The sequence below is a fragment of the Elephas maximus genome, chromosome 21 (assembly GCF_024166365.1).
Source record: "Elephas maximus indicus isolate mEleMax1 chromosome 21, mEleMax1 primary haplotype, whole genome shotgun sequence".
Taxonomy (NCBI): Eukaryota; Metazoa; Chordata; class Mammalia; order Proboscidea; family Elephantidae; genus Elephas; species Elephas maximus.
Genome location: NC_064839.1, coordinates 40,097,879 through 40,115,690, shown reverse-complemented (window position 1 = coordinate 40,115,690; position 17,812 = coordinate 40,097,879). Strand labels below are relative to the sequence as shown.

The 17,812-nt window shown below is 43.7% G+C and overlaps 1 protein-coding gene across 7 annotated transcripts in view; it reads right to left on the bottom strand.

Moving 5' to 3' along the window:
* Nucleotides 1–17,812, bottom strand: part of ST3GAL2 (ST3 beta-galactoside alpha-2,3-sialyltransferase 2) — a 52,581-nt gene that overhangs the window by 20,571 nt on the left and 14,198 nt on the right. The window contains exon 2 of one of the 7 annotated variants that reach the window (XM_049865035.1): nt 5,399–6,727. The exons of the other annotated variants lie outside the window; for them this stretch is intronic. The gene's annotated coding sequence lies outside the window, so the exon portion shown is untranslated. The remainder of the gene's footprint in view (nt 1–5,398; nt 6,728–17,812) is intronic. 7 annotated transcript variants of the gene reach the window in all.

Below are 17,812 nucleotides of genomic sequence, written 5' to 3'. Positions count from 1 at the left end.
CAGAAAGATGGAATGATCCAGCATCCTTCATGTCATTACTGGACCACTGCCCCAGGCCTGGACCTCCCTACCTATAGACTTCTCATTATGGACTAATTAAATATATATTTTTTTATAGTTTAAGTCACTGTAAGTTATTCTGTTACTTGTAACAGAAAGCATTGTGATATACTGTTGACAGTCAAACTTACCAACATTATTAATTTCTGTGCTTGCTGTTGGCTCCTTTCCTCTAGGTTTACTTTTCTTCTTACTGAAGTATACCTTTAGTAGTTCTTTTAGCAAGGGTCTATTGGCGATTAAAAAGGAGCTCTGGTGGTGCAGTGGTTAGGCACTCAGCTGCTAACCGAATAGTTGACGGCCTGAACCCACCAGCCGCTACCACAGAAAAAGATGTGGCAGTTTGCTTCCATAAAGATTACAGCCTTAGAAGCCCGGTGGGGCACTATACTCTGTCTTATAGGGTCACTATGAATAGGAATCCACACGACAGCAGTGGGTTTGTCTCTTTGTTTTTAATAGGTGGTAAAACTAGGGTGTCCAGCTGGATATGGGACTTCTAGGTTGACAAGTAGTTTCACTAAGATAAAACTAAAAAAAAAAAGCCAAACTCCTTGCCATCAAGTTAATTCTGACTCACAGCAACCCTACAGTACAGAGTTGAACTGTCCCACTGGGTTTCCAAGGCTGTAAACTCTACAGAAGTAGATTTCCACGTTGTTCTCCTGCAGAGCAGCTGGTGGATTAAACAGTCTGACCTTTCAGTCAGCAGACAAGAGCTTAACCACTGCGCCACCAAAGCTCTAATATCTTCTGGCATCTAACATTGATGAGATGTTGTCTGCCAGTCTAATTGTCACTTCTTTGAATTCTTTTTTTCTCTGGTAGTTTTTAGCATTTTCTCTTTATTCTTGTCTACAGTTTCACTATAAAATGTCCAGGGGTCACCAGCTTCATATGGAAAGGAAAGAAACCCTGAATAGTGAAAGCAATATTGAAGAAAAAGAACAAAGCAGGAGGCCTCACACTTCCCAATATCAAAACATACTATACAGCCACTGTAATCAAAACAACCTGGTATTGGTTCAACGACGGACACATAGAACATGGAATAGAATTAAGAACTCAGAATTAAACCCAGCCATCTATGGACAACTGATTTTCAACAAGGGGTCAAGGTCCATTCAGTGGGGCAGAAACAGTCTCTTTAATAAAGGATGCTGGCAAAACTGGATATCCACCTATAGAAAAATGAAACAGGACCCATACCTCACACCATACGCAAAAACTAACTCAGAATGCATAAAAGACCTAAATGTTAAACCTAAAATAATAAAATTCCTGGAAAAACAATATAGGAAGAAAACCATGAGATTTAATCTTTTGTAAAAATAGGATAACAAACATTAAAACAAATGCACAAATAGAAGAAAATAGATAAATGGGACCACATAAAAATTAAAAACTTATGCTCATCAAAAGACTTTATTAAAAGAGTAAATAGACAACCTACAGGCTGGGAAAAAAATCTTTGGAAACATATAATGGTCTAATCTCTAAAATCTATAGAAATCTGCATTAACGCAATAAAAAAAAGACAAACACCCAATCACAAAATGGGCAAAGGACATGAATAGAACCTTCACCAAAGAGGACATCCAAGCAGCCAACAAGCGTATGAAAAGATGTTCACAATCATTAACCATTCCAAAACCAAACCCAACCCATTGCTGTCGAGTCAATTCCAACTCATAGCAGCCCTATAGGACAGAGAAGAACTGCCCCATATGGTTTCCAAGGAGCACCTGGTGAATTCAAACTGCCGACCTTTTGGTTAGCAGCTGTAGCTCTTAACTACTACACCACCAGGGTTTCCCATTAGCCATTAGAGAGATGTAAATCAAAACTACAATGAGATACCATCTTACCCCTGGCTAAAATGGCATGGATTAAAAAAAAAAAAAAAAACACATAGCAGGAAATGTTGTCGTGGATGTGGGGAGACTGGAACCCTTATCCATTGCTGGTGGGACTGTAAAATGGGAAAACCACTATGGAAAATGATATGGCACTTTCTCAAAAAATCTGAAATAGAACTACCTTACCAGCAATCCCACTCCTAGGTATATACCCTAAAACCAAAAACCAAAACCAAACCCACTGCCTTCAAGTCGATTCCTACTCATAGTGACCCTACAGGACAGAGTAGAACTGCCCCATAGAGTTTCCAAGGAGTGCCTGGCTGATTCGAACTGCCGACCTCTTGATTAGCAGCCGTAGCACTTAACCACTACGCTACCAGGGTTTCCGGTATACACCCTACAGACCTAAAAATAATGACACAAACAGACATATGCACACCTGTGTTTACTGCTGCTTTATTCACAGTAGCAAATAAATGGAAATAACTGAAATGTCTATCAACAGATGAAGCAAACTGTGGTACATACATACAATGGAATACCACACAACCATGAAGAACAATGATTAGTCTGCAAAACATACTGTAATGTGACTGGACCTGGAAGACATAATGCTAAATAAAATAAGTCAAGCATATAAGGACAAATATTGTATGATCTCTCTTTTATAAGAAGACAAGAATACATAAATAGGGAGAGAGACAAATGTTCACTGGTGGTTACCAAGGAGAGGGGTGGGGGGGAAGTACACTTTACACAGTAGAGACCAGTTATTTTTGGTGATGGGAAAAGTGGCACTGAATGTGGATGTAATGAGAACAGCACAACCAAAGTAAAATCAAGCATTTGAACACATATGGATGGGTACAGAGAAATTAGTATATGGTTAGGTACAGATGTGTACATAGGTTAGAACAGACAGAAGTTATCCACAGGAACATGTACAAATATGTGGGTGCAGGCACATATATTCATAGAAGACACAAATATGGATACTCCTCAGATATAACCAAATACCTTCCAACATTGGTTTTCTGGGCTTGAAGGCTTAGGACCATAGTTTCACAGGACAACTCAGTCAACTGGCATAACATAGTTCACAAAAAACATGATCTGCTTCCTAGTGAAGTGAGTAGCATCTGGGGTCTTAAAAGCTTTCAAGCATTCAACTAAGGCACAATTACCGGTCTCTACGCACCAGGAGAAAACAGTAAGAAGGTAATCAATCAAAAGCATAGAGAAGAAAGAAGTCTACATGAGCCACAACCTCATCTACCCTGAGACCAGAAGAACTAGATGGTGCCCGACTACCACCACTGACTGTTCTGAATGGGGTCACAATAGTTAGTCCCGGGCAGAATGAGAAAAATATGGAGAACTCAAATTCTTATTAAAAAAAAAAAAAAACGCCAGACAAACTGGAACAGTAGAGAACAGAGACTCCCTGAGACTATGGCCCTGAGACAGTTTTAAATCTAGAACTGAACCTATCCCCGGAGATCACCTTTTGGTGAAACAGCAGAGTGACACACAAAATAGGGTATTACCAGTAAGATCAGTGCGCTACTTAAAAACCATCAGTATGAGACCAAAAGGTCAACAATTACTCAAAAGCAAAGATGAGAAGATAAGGGAGCAAGGAAACTGGAGTACTGGAAAAGGAACAAACTGAACACAATTAAAGAGAATGCTGACACATTGTGATAAATGTAACTAATGTCAGGGAACAATCTGTGTGGAAATTCAAATAGAACCCTAACTTGCTGTGTAAACTTTCACCAAAAACTCAATATTATTAAAAAAAAAAAAAGTCTAGGTGTCTATTTGTCCAGTGTTCATGCTGTTTTTTCTCTTCTGAAACGCTCAGCCATTACTGCTTCAACTATTATTTCTCTGCTATTTCCTCTATTCATATCTGGAATTCCTACTAGAAACATGCTGAAGCCTTTCAATCTGTTCTCCATATCTGCACTGCATTCTAGACGAATTCCTCAGTACTATCTTCCAACTCATGAATTCTCTATCCATGCTAACATTAACTCTTGAATTTCAAATTCTAATGACATGATTTTTCATTTCTAGAATTTTTAATAGGCATTTTTTCATATTCACACTTTCTTGTTTTGTTTCCTTTCATAACTTCCCTTTCTTTTCTGTAATGGATTTAGTGTTTCCTTATCTCTTCGAGGGTCCTAAACCTATTTATATCAAAGACATTTCCCAATTACTCTGTTATTTTCATTTCTTGTAGGATAAATTCTTTTTTGATCTTACTATTTTTCACATTAGTTTTCTTTGCATGTTTTAGAACTTTAATGTTTAAGCTTATTGTGGAGTTCGAATTAATTTTACCTAAAGTAATTTGGTCTTTGTTCTTGATTCCTGAGAGCAGGGCTTTGAACTGGTTCTTCCTGGTTCAGTCATGAAGACTAAGTAAAACCAGAACAGACTTGAAGTTGTAAAATTTGGTTAATCCAGAATGATAACCGGAACAGGAAAAATTATGGGTCAAAGCCCCAAAATGAGAGACCCAGAAGAGGCATAGTGAGCCCTTGCAGAAGCCCTATGCATAAGACTGAATTACTGGCAGGACTGTGGAGAGTGACACGCATTCAAAGCAGTGCAGTCTGCCTCCATCTTTGAGTGGGGCACTGCTGTTTCTGACTGTGTTCAAAATCTGATGGGCAAGACAATAGGAACCTAACTCGCTGTGTAAACTTTCACCAAAAACTCATTTTTTTTTAAATGTCTAGATGCCTGTTTATTTATTTCCATGTAATGTGTATGCTGCCCATGTTTCCTTGAGGGAGATTAAGTGTCTAGCAGGGCTTCGACATGTAATTTTTCCAGTTCCAGCTATCATTCCAATTCAACCAAATTTTGAAAACTCAGGTCTGTTCTAGTTTTGCTTCCTTGGCCATGATCCAACTGGGAAGAACTAGTTTGAAGCCCTGCCTGAGAGAGAACTAAGTCCTTGGAATTTCCTAGGCCTTCAGACCACACCTGATGAGGTGACTCAGACAGGGGCTGGCCAGGCCAGAAAGACCACCACTTGATATGCTATCCATTGACCTCAGGGAGGTAGGCTGATTCAATCAATCATGACTACATAATGAAGCCCAACAGAGGCTCTGGACATGAAAGCTTCATGGGCCTCCTGGTTGGTGAAACATATAAATGCACATGGGAGGGTAGTGCGTCCCTTTTTGAGAAACAGAAGCTTCACATTGGAGCTAGAACCCTCCCAGACCTGCCCTCTTCATTTGTATCCTTTTTGTTGTAATAAAACCATAATCATAAGTAGAGCATTTTCTGTAAATTCTGTGAGTCGTTTAAGCAAATTATCAAATCCAAGGGAGTAGCGAGAGGCAACATGTCAGAAGTGATGGGACTGACATTCTGAGGGGATAGCAGGAACCCCCAAATTTGTATCCTGCAGATCTGAAGTGAGGGACCCTTAGGGTCCCTGAACTTACAGCTGGCATCCTGAAGGAATGGTGGAAAAACTTCAAATTTGTAGCCAGCAGGTCAGAAGTAAGGGCGTCGTCATTAGGACTCCCAGACCTGTGGCTAGCATCTGAGGTCTTGAGTAGACTTGGCAGTCTGGAGGACTGTGTCTTCCAACCTATGAGACCTGACCTAGCTCCAGGTAGTTAGGGTCAGAGGAAGAAGCACTGCTTGTGCACCTGTTACCAGAACAAAAGTAGAACAGAACAGAATTGATTTGATCAATGCATACAGTGTAGTTAAGACAAAGGTGGGATTTGATTTTTCCCATACACTTATCTCTTGTATTACTAGAAACGTTACTTTTCCCTCCCTATCTAGGAGTTCTCATAGCTGTCTTACGCACGTCCCTTCGCTTCCCCAGTCTAGAACCAAAGTCTTCTACAAGCAGTTCAGCTTAAGTGTAGGCTGTAAGGCCTAAGTAAACATCATTTTAAGCCACAGCCCAAGGGAATAGTTGACAGCAACTTTTTTCAGCCTACTTTCGAGAACCCCATCCCAGGTCCTAAGTTCAAGCAATATGTGGAGCACTTTACAGCCTTGCTACCCCAAATTTCCAGCCCTTATGCCTGGTTCCAGGCTCAGGAACCAGCAAGCCTGCAGCTTATAAAAACAGGGTGGTGGAGGCATGTGACCTCCTTTAACTTCACAAGAGCCCAAGGCTGATTCCTACGAGGCAGAGGCCAGACATACCTCCTCTCCCCAACCTTTTTACAAATTCTGACACCAGCCATTCCTCCCATGGCACTCTACTTCTCTGCTGGATTCAATGATTCACTGCAATGGCCATACAAAACTCACAGAGCATACTCACAGTTATGGGGTTTATTAGGGAAGTAATAGGTTATAATTCAGGATCAGGAAGGATTCAGGATACAGTTCTTCAATCAGTACAGCCTCTTTTCAGCCAGGCCCTCAGGTAGGCCTCTCTCTGGTGCTTGGCCCCTTAGTCCCTCGGCCCAGCCTCTGCCCTGCTAGGGCAAGTGTCACCAAGCTCTTTAGCTCCACCAAGTATCTGGGGCCACCCCACTCTGCCAGAAAGACTCAGTCAGAAGGCACTCAGCTTCCTCGTTCCATGGGTCAGCAAGCCTGCTGCCTTTGCTGCCACCGTTTCTCTGCCACTGCTTCTTGCCATCTCTTGCTGTCTTCCATGTTACAATTCCTCTGTCTCCCAGATCTAGAAGGTTCTCAGCACAGGGATCCTAGGTCCAAAGGACATGCTCCACTCTGAGCTCTTCTCCTTGGTGGTACTGGGTCCCCTTCCCCAACGCCTGAGGGACTTCTTTCTTCTTTTATTTCTTGTAAGATAAAAGGTGTGACTCAAGTAAGAGTATGACTTGAATAAGGGTGGTAAAGGTGGTGACTTGAGTCACATCCTCTAATAAGGCAGTGGCTCAATACATCCCACCCTAACCCTGCCTCATTAACATAGTGGACAACTCACTGCGAAACGGGACCATAACCACAGGTATAGAGGCTAGGATTTATAACACATCACAAAATGGAGGATAATTATATCAGATCACAAAATGGAGGATGGCTACATCATTACATAACTGCCAAATTATATCATTATATAACTCCAAACCAATGAAAATCATGGCCCAGCCAAGATGACACATAACCTTAACTATCACAGTTTCATATATCTTATTTGCATAGTCCCACCCAATCACTGCGTGGGAGTCACAAAGTCTATGGCTAGAAGAGCCATATTAAGTAATTCACTGCACTGCACAGCTTCATCCTGCTTTCATCTTTGTGTTCCTGTTGCAGTCTCTCCACAAGGATGTTTATCTTTGTGTGTGGGGGGGGTGCATTTCATCTTTTCCTGTATTACCGCTATGTATTTGGAGCTTAAATTTACAGGATTATCTTGACTGGATGAATTGAATTAAACTATCTGTACCAGGGAACTGGGGGTACCTACCAATATCAGTCCCCTGGGAGGGGATATCAAACCATCTCTAAGATGATTCATAGAACTCCGGCCAGCAGATTGAAGGAAGCTGATTGAGATAACCTAGCGTTGTTGTTGGTAGGTGCCGTCTAGTCAATTTGCTTCACAGCGGCCCCATGTGACAGGGTAGAACTGCCCCATGGGGTTTTCTAGGCTGTAATCTTTACGAGAACAGATCACCAGGTCTTTCTCCCACGGAGCCGCTGGGTGGATGCCAACTACCAACCTTTTGATTAGCACCTAAGCATTTAACCATTATGCCACCAGGGCTCCTTGCATGGACTGCTCACTGCTTAGCTCAACAACCATTCTCACCTTCGTCCTTTATAAAAAGATCCCCAAACCAGGCTCCATGCCCACACCTCATCTCTCACCATACCCTACCCTCTAGGGGTCATGAACTAATTTGGAACACATTTATTAAGATCCTACACTGAAGCTAAAAAGACACATGTCTATCCTCCTTGCTTCAAATATAAGCTCCATGAGTACAGACCATGTTATTTTATTCTTCATCTCTGTATCACTGTAGGACTTAACATTGCTCTACGTATAGTAGTTGTTTTGTGGTTAGGTGCAATCAAATCGATTTTGACTCATAGTGACCTAGGCATCAATAAATATTTGCTTAATTGAGTATAATCTCTATATATCTGCTCCCCAGGGTTATAAGAATGAGAAGACATAATAGTTATGAAAAAGTGCTTTGAAACCATTTTTATAAATCCTACACAAGTGCGCCAATGGAAGTAATAATTATATTCTGCCCCCACTCTTCCAACTCTGACATTATAAAAATGAGAGCTTTCTCTAACTTCTCCTGGACCACCAAAAATCATCAGGAACAAACCAGATTTAGTAAATCTGAGGCAATGGGAAAGGGAGGGTGTGTGTAGAAGCTACAGAAGCTACTTGGACTGTGGGAACAGACAAACTTAAATGTTCTGCTCTTAAGTTTATGTCAGCAGACACATTAGGGCTGCTAAACTGGAACTCTCTCTGATTACTCCCCTAAGTACATCAAGCTACTGCCTGTAGTCCTCCCTAACTAGGCTTTCCAGATCTTGCATCTTTTCTCCCCAGCTCAAAGTAGCTTTCCACAAGTCTTCCAAAATAAAAAAAGTGTCTAACCTTGGATTAAAATTCTAGCTTTTCTACTTGCTGACTGTTAACCATTTAATGTCTCCGATCTGTTTCATTATCTATAAAATGGGAATATCACCCACCTTGAAGGGTTTCTGTAAGGATTAAGGTATAAACCTCCTAGCTCAGGACTTGTGGTCCTGGGTTGGGCAGGGCTGAGGGCCACAGCTCTATTAGCCCCAGCCCCAACTTGGATGATTCCTTCTGGACTAGAGTCCGTGACCCTGCACAGGTATCCCAAGGCATAACCCCTCCTGCACAGCCCTGGCTCAGGGTCACCAGCACCACTCTCCACTCCTGCCTCTCCCAGGTCAGCACTGCCACTGTCTTTCTTCATTTCCTGGGAAATCACAGGCACTGCCCTACCCCCTTTTGCTGCCCCAGTGGCAGGCAGCAGCTGCCAGGCAGGCTGAGTGGATAGAGTAGACTTAAGGACTCAAGAGTCAGCACTACCTCAGTGGACCCTTACCCTTAGGCTGAGCAGAGAAGAGTCCTGTGTGTGTACATCTGTGGCAGAGCTCACAGGCCATTGAGTCTGTCACCTCTTCCCCAGGTGACACTTCATCAGGTCACATAGAACAGACACCTGACCTGAGCTCGTTCTAAACATCCCCAGTTGTCCACCCATCTCCAGCCACAGGTCAGCAGCAAGATTTCCGAAAAGACAAAGTTAATAAGGGGTTTCTCCCCAGGCTGAAAGCCTCATATATTAAGAGAGGCAGGAGATGGGTGGGAGATTACTAAAGGTAGAAGTTTGGGAGAGAACTCTAAGTTCCTTTGGGGACTTTTGCAGGAGTCTGGGAGATGAATAAATGGTGGTACTGGGGAGCCAGAGGAGTCTGGAGAGCTCAGGCTTTAGATCTTCATCTTCCTTGCCACATCTCTACCCTCTGACAATCTGCCTCCAAGGAGCAATTAAACTTTACCACACTATTCCCAGGGTCAAGAGACTATAATGCTTACAGTTGGTCTGACTTCCTCTAAAGATAAGGCTTATAGACAAACTGGAACAAAAGAAAACAGAGGACTCCCTGAGGCTATTGCCCTGAAACACTCATTAAACCTGGAACTGAGCCTATCCCCTGAGATCGCCTTTTAGTGAAATTGCAGAGTGGCACACAAAATAAAGGATATTACCGGTAAGATCAGTGCCCTACTTAAAAACCATCAGTACAAGACCAGAAAGTCAACAATTACTAAAAACCAAAGGTGAGAGGATAAGGGGGCAGGGAAATTATAGAGCACTGGAAGGGAACAAACTGAATACAATTAAAAAGAATGTTGACATGTTGTGATAAATGTAACTAATGTCATGAAACAATTTGTGTGGAAATTGTCAAATGGGAACCTAACTTGTGTAAACTTTCACCAAAACCTCAGTAAAATATTATTTAAAAAAAAAGATAAGACTCAAAGTACCAGGTGAGCTGGCTATTCATCACTGTTCATGATCCTTAACTTAATCATAGCACGAAGTATAATGAAGAACAACAGAGAAGATGCTCAAGGTCCTCATTTTCCTTCTGCACTTGTCTAGGTCACTGGAGTATGCTTTGAATCTCAAGAGAAAAGCAAAGAATGTGTTCAATCAGCAAATGTTTATTGATCAATACCAGGGGGTGGAAGCCAGCACAGGAAGAGCCCTAGCCCTCTCCCTCCTTGTCAGGGCCCACATCACTGCTCCTTGGCAAAGCCCTTCTTTCTAGGGCCTTGTGCATTCTCTCTAGAAACAATCAGGTCAGCTTCTTCCTCTTTCAAGGAGCACAGCAATAGAGTTCCTCTGTGTTAAGGATTCCCTCCAGCTTTTCCAGCCTGTCACCTGCCCATAGCCAGCCTTCCTCCAAGGAGGGTTGCCCTTCCAAGGGTATGTCAAGGGACAGCTGACCTCAGAGAACAGATCCCAGGTCTCAACGCCAGGCCTCACCCTCTTTCAAGAGGTGAGAGTTGGTGAGGTGTTTTCACAGCCTATCCTAGAGGCCTTTGTTGGGATATAACCAAAGCAATAACCACTACCACAGCATTAGAGCCGAAGGCAGAGCCTAGGGCTTCAAGAAGGAAGAGATAAATTCAATGCTCAACTTTTAGCATCACTTGGAGACAAGGACCATGCTCCCTGTCGAATTCACTCTCATCAAAAGAGCCCTCTTTGCTCTTCTCAGAAATACTGCTTAATCCGATTCCCCTCAACCCCTGACTTCCCCAAACACACATACACACTCTCTCCCCTGGTTTCAGAGGACCAGCCTGGGTCTAAGAGAAGGCTTGCAGGAGTCCCCCACTGCACTCCATCACCCTCTCCAGAAGAAGGGTGAAAAGGAAAAGATGTACATGGTTTCTCCATATGACCTTCATAACCGTCAACCCTCTCCTCTTCAACCCATGTACCCAACTGGCTAGAAATCAGCCAGTGATAATACAGCACATCACACCCAGAGGGGCTCCAGAACAGTCCTGGACAAGGGCATGTAGACTGAGAGAAGCTCCAGGTGACAAAAAGGCAAATGTCTTCTTGAAGGAGCTGTGCCAGGGTGACTTATATAAAACAGTGGAGAGGGCGCAGGGCATTCCCTCCCTAACTTCCAAGTTTTTTCTCCCAACTCTTAAATACCAATACCAAGAATTCCCAAATCTGATCAGTTCTCCCTCACCTAGGGGGAAAGGATAGGACGGGGCCTGTGCTTTCTACTATTGCTTTCTGGCCCCTTCCCAAGCCCGGCCTGTGCAAGGGGCCCTAGTCTGGATTCTATTCCTTCCCCCTCCTGTAAACACTGGAAGGTTGGTCACCCTGGAGAAGGCTCAATCCTGCTAGACCACAGCCAGGGCTGATGGAGAGGGGCTGAGCTGGTGTGTACTTAGGGAAGAGAGAAGCTAGGCCTCTGGAATCCTCCAGGCCACAGTCTCTGGAGCTCGAAATTCCAGCCAGGCCTTGGTCCAGGCCGAGTTAAAAAACCTAAGTCAAAAATTGAGCATCTAAGGAAGACTTAACATTGTAAAAATGTCATTCTACCAAAAGCGATCTATAGATACAATGCAATTCTGATCCACATTCCAGCAACATTTTTTAATGACATGGAAAAACAAATCACCAACTTCATATGGAAATGAAAGAGGCCCCAGATAAGTAAAAGCATTACTGAAAAAGAACAAACTGGGAGGTCTCACTCTACCTGATTTTAGAACCTATTATAGCGCCACAGTAGTCAAAACAGCCTAGTACTGGTACAACAACGGATACATAGACCAGTGGAACAGAATTGAGAATCCAGACATAAATCCATTCACATATGAGCAGCTGATATTTGACAAAGGCCCAAAGTCAGTTAAATGTGGAAAAGTCAGCCTTTTTAACAAATGGTGCTGGCATAACCAGACATCCATCTGCAAAAAAAAATGAAATAAGTCCCTTACCTCACACCCTGTACCAAAACTAACTCAAAATGGATCAAAGACCTAAATATAAAATCTAAAACAAAAAAGATCATAGAAGAAAAAATGGGAACAACGCTAGGAGCCCTAATACATGGCATAAACAGTATAACAAAACATTACTAAAAATGCAGAAGAGAAACAAGACAACTGGGAGCTCCTAAAAAATCAAACACCTATACTCATCCAAAGACTTCACCAAAAAAGTAAAAAGATTACCTAACCCAGAAAAAAAGCCCAGTGCTGTCAAGTCAATTCCGACTCATAGCGACCCCATAAGACAGAGTAGAACTGCCCCGTAGAGTTTCCAAGGAGCGCCTGGTGGATTCAAACTGCCAACCCTTTGGTTAGCAGCCGTAGCACTTAACCACTACGCCACCAGGGTTTCTCTAGGATATATTCCAAGGAGTGGGATTGCAGGATCGTATGGTAGTTCTATTTCCAGTTTTTTAAGGTAGTGCCAAATCGATTTGCAAAGTGGTTGTACCATTTTACATTCCCACCAGCAATGTATAAGTGTTCCAGTCTCTCCACAACCTCTCTAACATTTATTATTTTTGTGTTTTTTGGATTAATGCCAGCCTTGTTGGAGTGAGATGGAATCTCACTGTAGTTTCGATTTGCATTTCTCTAATGGCTAATGATCATGAACATATCCTCATGTATCTGTTAGTTACCTGAATGTCTTCTTTAGTGAAGTGTCTGTTCATATCCTTTGCCCATTTTTTAATTGGGTTGTCTTTTTATAGTTGAGTTTTTGCAGTATCATGTAGATTTTAGAGATCAGGCGCTGATCAGAATCTTTTTACCTACAGACTGGGAAAAAGTTTTTAGCTATGACATTTCTGATCAGATCAGACGGTGATCGGAATCTTTTTACCTACAGACTGGGAAAAAGTTTTTAGCTATGACATTTCTGATCAGCGCCTGATCTCTAAAGTCTACAAAGAGTCCAGAGTGGCTGGACTGGAGATACCAGGGGGAGAGCTGAGAGTGCTACACCATATAGTGCTTTATAGCCAAGTTTGAGTGTTATTTAAAGAAAGCCAATGAAAATTTCTAAGCAAGGGAGTGACATGGACTAATCTGTATTTTAAAACAATTGTTCTTGCTGGCATTGGGGAGATAGATGGAGAGGGGTGTTATGGATTTAATTCTGCCTCCCTAAAATATAAACTGAAGTCCTGGCCCCTGTACCTATGGATGTGATCCTATTTGGAAATAGATTTTTGTTATGTTAATGAAGAAATTTACCAGTGTAGGGTGGGTCCTAAACCCAATCACTTTTGAGTTATAAAAAGAGCAGAATAGACAGAGACACACAGGAAGAAAACAATGCCATGTGAGGACCCATCTTCAAGCCAAAGGAACACCACAGATCGCCAGCAGACACCAGAAACTAGGAGAGAGGCCTCAGAAAACTGACATAGTTAAGACCCTGAGTTGGGCTTTTTGCCTCCAAAACTGTGAGAAAATATATTTGTTCTAAAAGAAAAAAAAAAAAAAATTGAGCATCTAACCCCAAGAGTACAGCCCCTGGCCACCGTTTTAACTCATACTGAAGTCACTCCTGAGGGTCACCCTACAGCCAAATATTAGACAGGCCTATAAAACAAACAACACACGTAGTTCAACCATGTATACAAGACTAAATGCGCACACCAGCCCAGGCGTAAGGACAGGAAGGTGGGAAGCGACAGGAAAGCTGGACTTGAATGGAAACGGGAAACCTGAAGTTGAGATGAAGACAGCATTAACACACTGCGAAGTTGGCAACCAATGTTACAAAACGATATGTGTACTGTTTAATGAGAAACTACTTTGCTCTGAAAACTTTCATCTAAAAAACAATAAAAAAGAAAAAGGAAATAAATATCTTTTAAAAGAAAAAAAATGACATAAGCTTCATGCTTAGGTGAATAAGCAACCTCAGATGGCAGTGAGTCATCTTATCCAGTTTGGGGAAAAAATAAAGTTGCTACTTCCCAGTTGTATGACCCTCTCACAAGGAAGTAACTCTAAAGCATTACAATTTGTACCTTAAAGTTCATATTTTGTGACTTGTTTTAAGTCTTACTGCATAAGAAAGTTGTAATTTTTGTCATTAAATAAAGTACCTAAAAAGTCCAAAAAAAAGAAAAAAAATTGACCACCTATCCCCACCTCCTCTGTGGGAGAGAAGAGGGGAAAGTGCGATGGGGAAAAGGGTAGCACTCTGAACTTGTAAGAAAGGGGCATGTGAAGGAGGGTGACTCACTGCTTCTTTGGAAGTCACATCACAAGACTGGGGTCTGGGGAGTCATTGCATATGCACAATCCAGCAGGATCCCAGGGCCCTCAGCAAACAAGAGGGCAGACACCAGAGCATCCTGGTTGATACTGGGACAGGCTTCGCCCAAAGCTCTGAGAATGCTACACCCCTGAGAATGCTGGGACATAAGGATCCAGAGGAAATCCTGGTGGCGTAGTGGTTAAGTGCTACGGCTGCTAATCAAGAGGTCTGCAGTTCGAATCCACCAGGCATTCCTTGGAAACTCTATGGGGCAGTTCTACCCTGTCCTATAGGGTCACAATGAGTCGGAATCGACTGGATGGCAATGGGTTTTTTGGTTTGAAGGATCCAGAGGGTGGCAACCCCGATTCAGAGATTCTTTTGGGCTGAGAGTCAGGAGCAGCATGTTCACTTGGCTAGGCTACTGTCAGCATCGCGCTGAAAGGTGTAGATGAGAACAGGGTTATCTGTCATCAGCCCTTGTAGAATTTCAGTTCTTGAGGCCCAGCCAAGCTACCCAGGTAGAATGTCTTCCAGAGCCTCTGGGACCCAGGACGACCACAAAGGTGAATACCCAGGTTTCAAGAAGACTTAGCACTGGGCAAATTACTCCAAAGGGCTCCAACCGTAGTCAGGTGGGAACAGGTGGCTGTACCTAACAATACAACCTCCCTTTTCCTATCTACCCCCCACTGACATCTCTTTGTGAGGCAGTGGTTCTTTTGATTTTTTGCAACTTCATCCGAACATTTGGTAAGAAATGAGAGTATTGTGCTTGCTGGCTGGCAGGCAGCAATTTGGCATCTGGATACGTGTAAGGCTCCCGGGCCCTGCCCAAATGCCAGGTGGGATGCAGAAAGTGGTGTTACAGGCTTGAAACCCACCTTTGTGGTCAGGTTCTTATCTACTTGGTTCATCAAGACTGGATAACTTCAAAGTGTTGTTTTTTTGTTTTTTTAATTTTTTGTTTTTAACCCAGAACAATCTTTTTCCCCACCCACCCAAAAAAGTTCTACCAACCAGGCCAACTTATCAGTTTCCATTCTTGTGGCCCAATGGGAGGAAGGAACCAGGTAGGCAGTCATCTGCAATTCCTGCCAAAATAGATGTTAGGGAGCCACTGGCCCTTTAATATGGCAGCTAATGGGCTAAGCTGGGGCCTGGGTGCCATGTCAAGAGGTGGATCAGAGTATAAAGCTTACTTAGAATAAAATCCACTCTCCTAGAATGTACAGTCACTTAGGTGCCAATCCACTGGGGGAGCCCAAGGAAGGAGCCCAAGTAAAGAAGAGTTGGGACTGGGACCATGAGGTGTCGAGTTGTTTTGAAGAGGATTCATGATAGTATGGGTCAGACAGTGCCTTAGGGAGACAGGCCAGATGCTAGGAACCAGAGATCCTGGCAAAAGGGCATGCACAGGTAAGCCAGCCCTAGAAGTAGGTAGAACACAGCAGGGTCACAAAGCCCTGGAAACAAATCAGTTTGTGAGCCTTTGTGAACCAGGCTGTTTTCACTCTTCGTACACCCTATCTTTAGCTTTCTTTTGTTCTCCTTTTATATTTAGTAATGTGTTTTGTAAAGGTCAGCCTGTGGCCACTATGCTAACGAAAACCCAAAGAAGGTGTATGTATCAGGTTTGAACCAGAAGCCTAAAGGGAAGCAATTGCCTGCTGTCTCCCCCCACCCCACCCCAAAAAGGAGTGGAGGTAGAGAGAAAAGGAGTAAAAGGATGGAGGAGAGCAGAGCTGGGCCCCTTGCTCAGTCACCGTATCCCATGAACGTCTCCTTTCCAACAGAGACCTCAGCAGTTGTTCTAGTTAGGAAGAGTAGTACCTGAGCTCAGCAATGTACTCTGGGCTTGGGGTCTCGTTGCTTAGCAAGAGGAGACTTCAAGTTCAATCTTGCACAGCCTTCTTGCCTTGGGTAGATCACCTCCCTGGGGCCTCTGGTCCAGAAAGGGAAGGCTGTCCCCATGAGGGGCTTTGAGCAATTTGAGTGGGGAATTATGTATTAACAACATGCTGGAGATCCTGGGGCTGTGGGGCTGTGCTCAGGAAGTGAGCTCTGTTGTGCTCAGGAAGTGAGGCGGGGCTCTTTCAAGTTTGGAACTGAATTCCTCTTTCATTCTGACCATCTCTCTCATGCATCTTTCTTCTGCTCTTCAGAGATTCGCTGACAGTCAGTTCTTCTCTCCTGAACTGTCTGCCTGCCCAGACTAACCAGCGTGCTCTCTCTGCCCCTCCTGCTCAGCTCTCAGAAGCCCCCTGGTCTGCCTGTTTCTGCCTGGGTCCGGGTGCTAAGTGGTCACCCACCCTTGTTTCCTTAGCTTGGCCACAGTATCTATTCTTCTCGTGGCCTCCCTCCTCCTCTGTGAGGCTGAAATGCAGTGCTGATGCCTCAGGTGTGTGGTGCTTCACAGTTTACTAGGTGCTTTCACAGACCTTGCATATTTAATCTTGGCAAGGACCACACAGGTAAGTTGGTCAGGCATTATTATGTCCATTTTACAGATGAGAATACTGAGGCCCAGGGACGTTGCAATTTGTCCAAAGATGCACAACTGTTGGGTAGCAGAGCTAGTCTTGCAACTGAGATCCTCTGGCTCTAGGCCATAGTTTACTACAGAAGTGTTAACTCACAGGTTCAGGTTGGGGTAGGGATGCCCCAGCCTCACCAAGGCAAGGCAAGGAGCTTGAAGGCAGGCCCTGGGCCTAACTTTTCACAACCCCAGGTCACCCTTGCACAGCCCCAGTCCCAAACAAGCACCATCATGCTAGCAATCCAAGGTACATAATAAAGCCAGATAACAAAGACCACAGTCTGTGTATTCCTCTGCTCCACATCCCACAAAAGTTGATAGCCATAATGCATGTCAGGATGGATATCATTTTGGCAGAGGGCTTATCACGCAGGCCAGATCTAGGAGGATGAATCACTCTTGTGGACGGACAACAGGGGCAGAGGTGCTCCTCGCTTCACCCGCCCTGGCTCCCCTCAGTGGAGGTGGTGGGGGTGAGGGTCAGAGGCAGTACAAAAAGAAGCCTCCCTCCCTCTTACTCATAGCAGCTGACATTGCCATTGGTAAAGTGATTACCTAGCAACATTGGGAATGTTTTTTCCGCCCAGGGGCCTTGCCTGAGTAGGTGGTAGCATATTATCAGCTCCTCTTTGAAGAGGAAGACTGCTCAGCCCCAGAAAGGGAGGAATGAAAACAAAAGTGTGTTGGGTGTGGCTCAGCCCCAGAGCTGAACTCTCAGTTCATCAGCCACCTGCCCTGCCTCCTGGAGCCAAACATTAGTGACAGTGGCACCAGCTGGCACCAGGCTGGCACCTACAACACCTACTCCTGGTTCTGCCAAGCTGGGTCAAACTTTTGTATTGTCACAAATTGAAGATGATGGGGAACTGGGACCAAACTAGTGCTATTTGTCTTTCTGTACCTGAAACTGCCACCACTGTTCTAGGCCACAGGATAAGTGCATTCTCTTCCAAAAGAGAAGATAGAGGGACACAACTTGCCCTAGAGAAAAATATCCCAACATAATGAGAAAGCACAAGAGCCCTAGAGCTACTCTTATATCA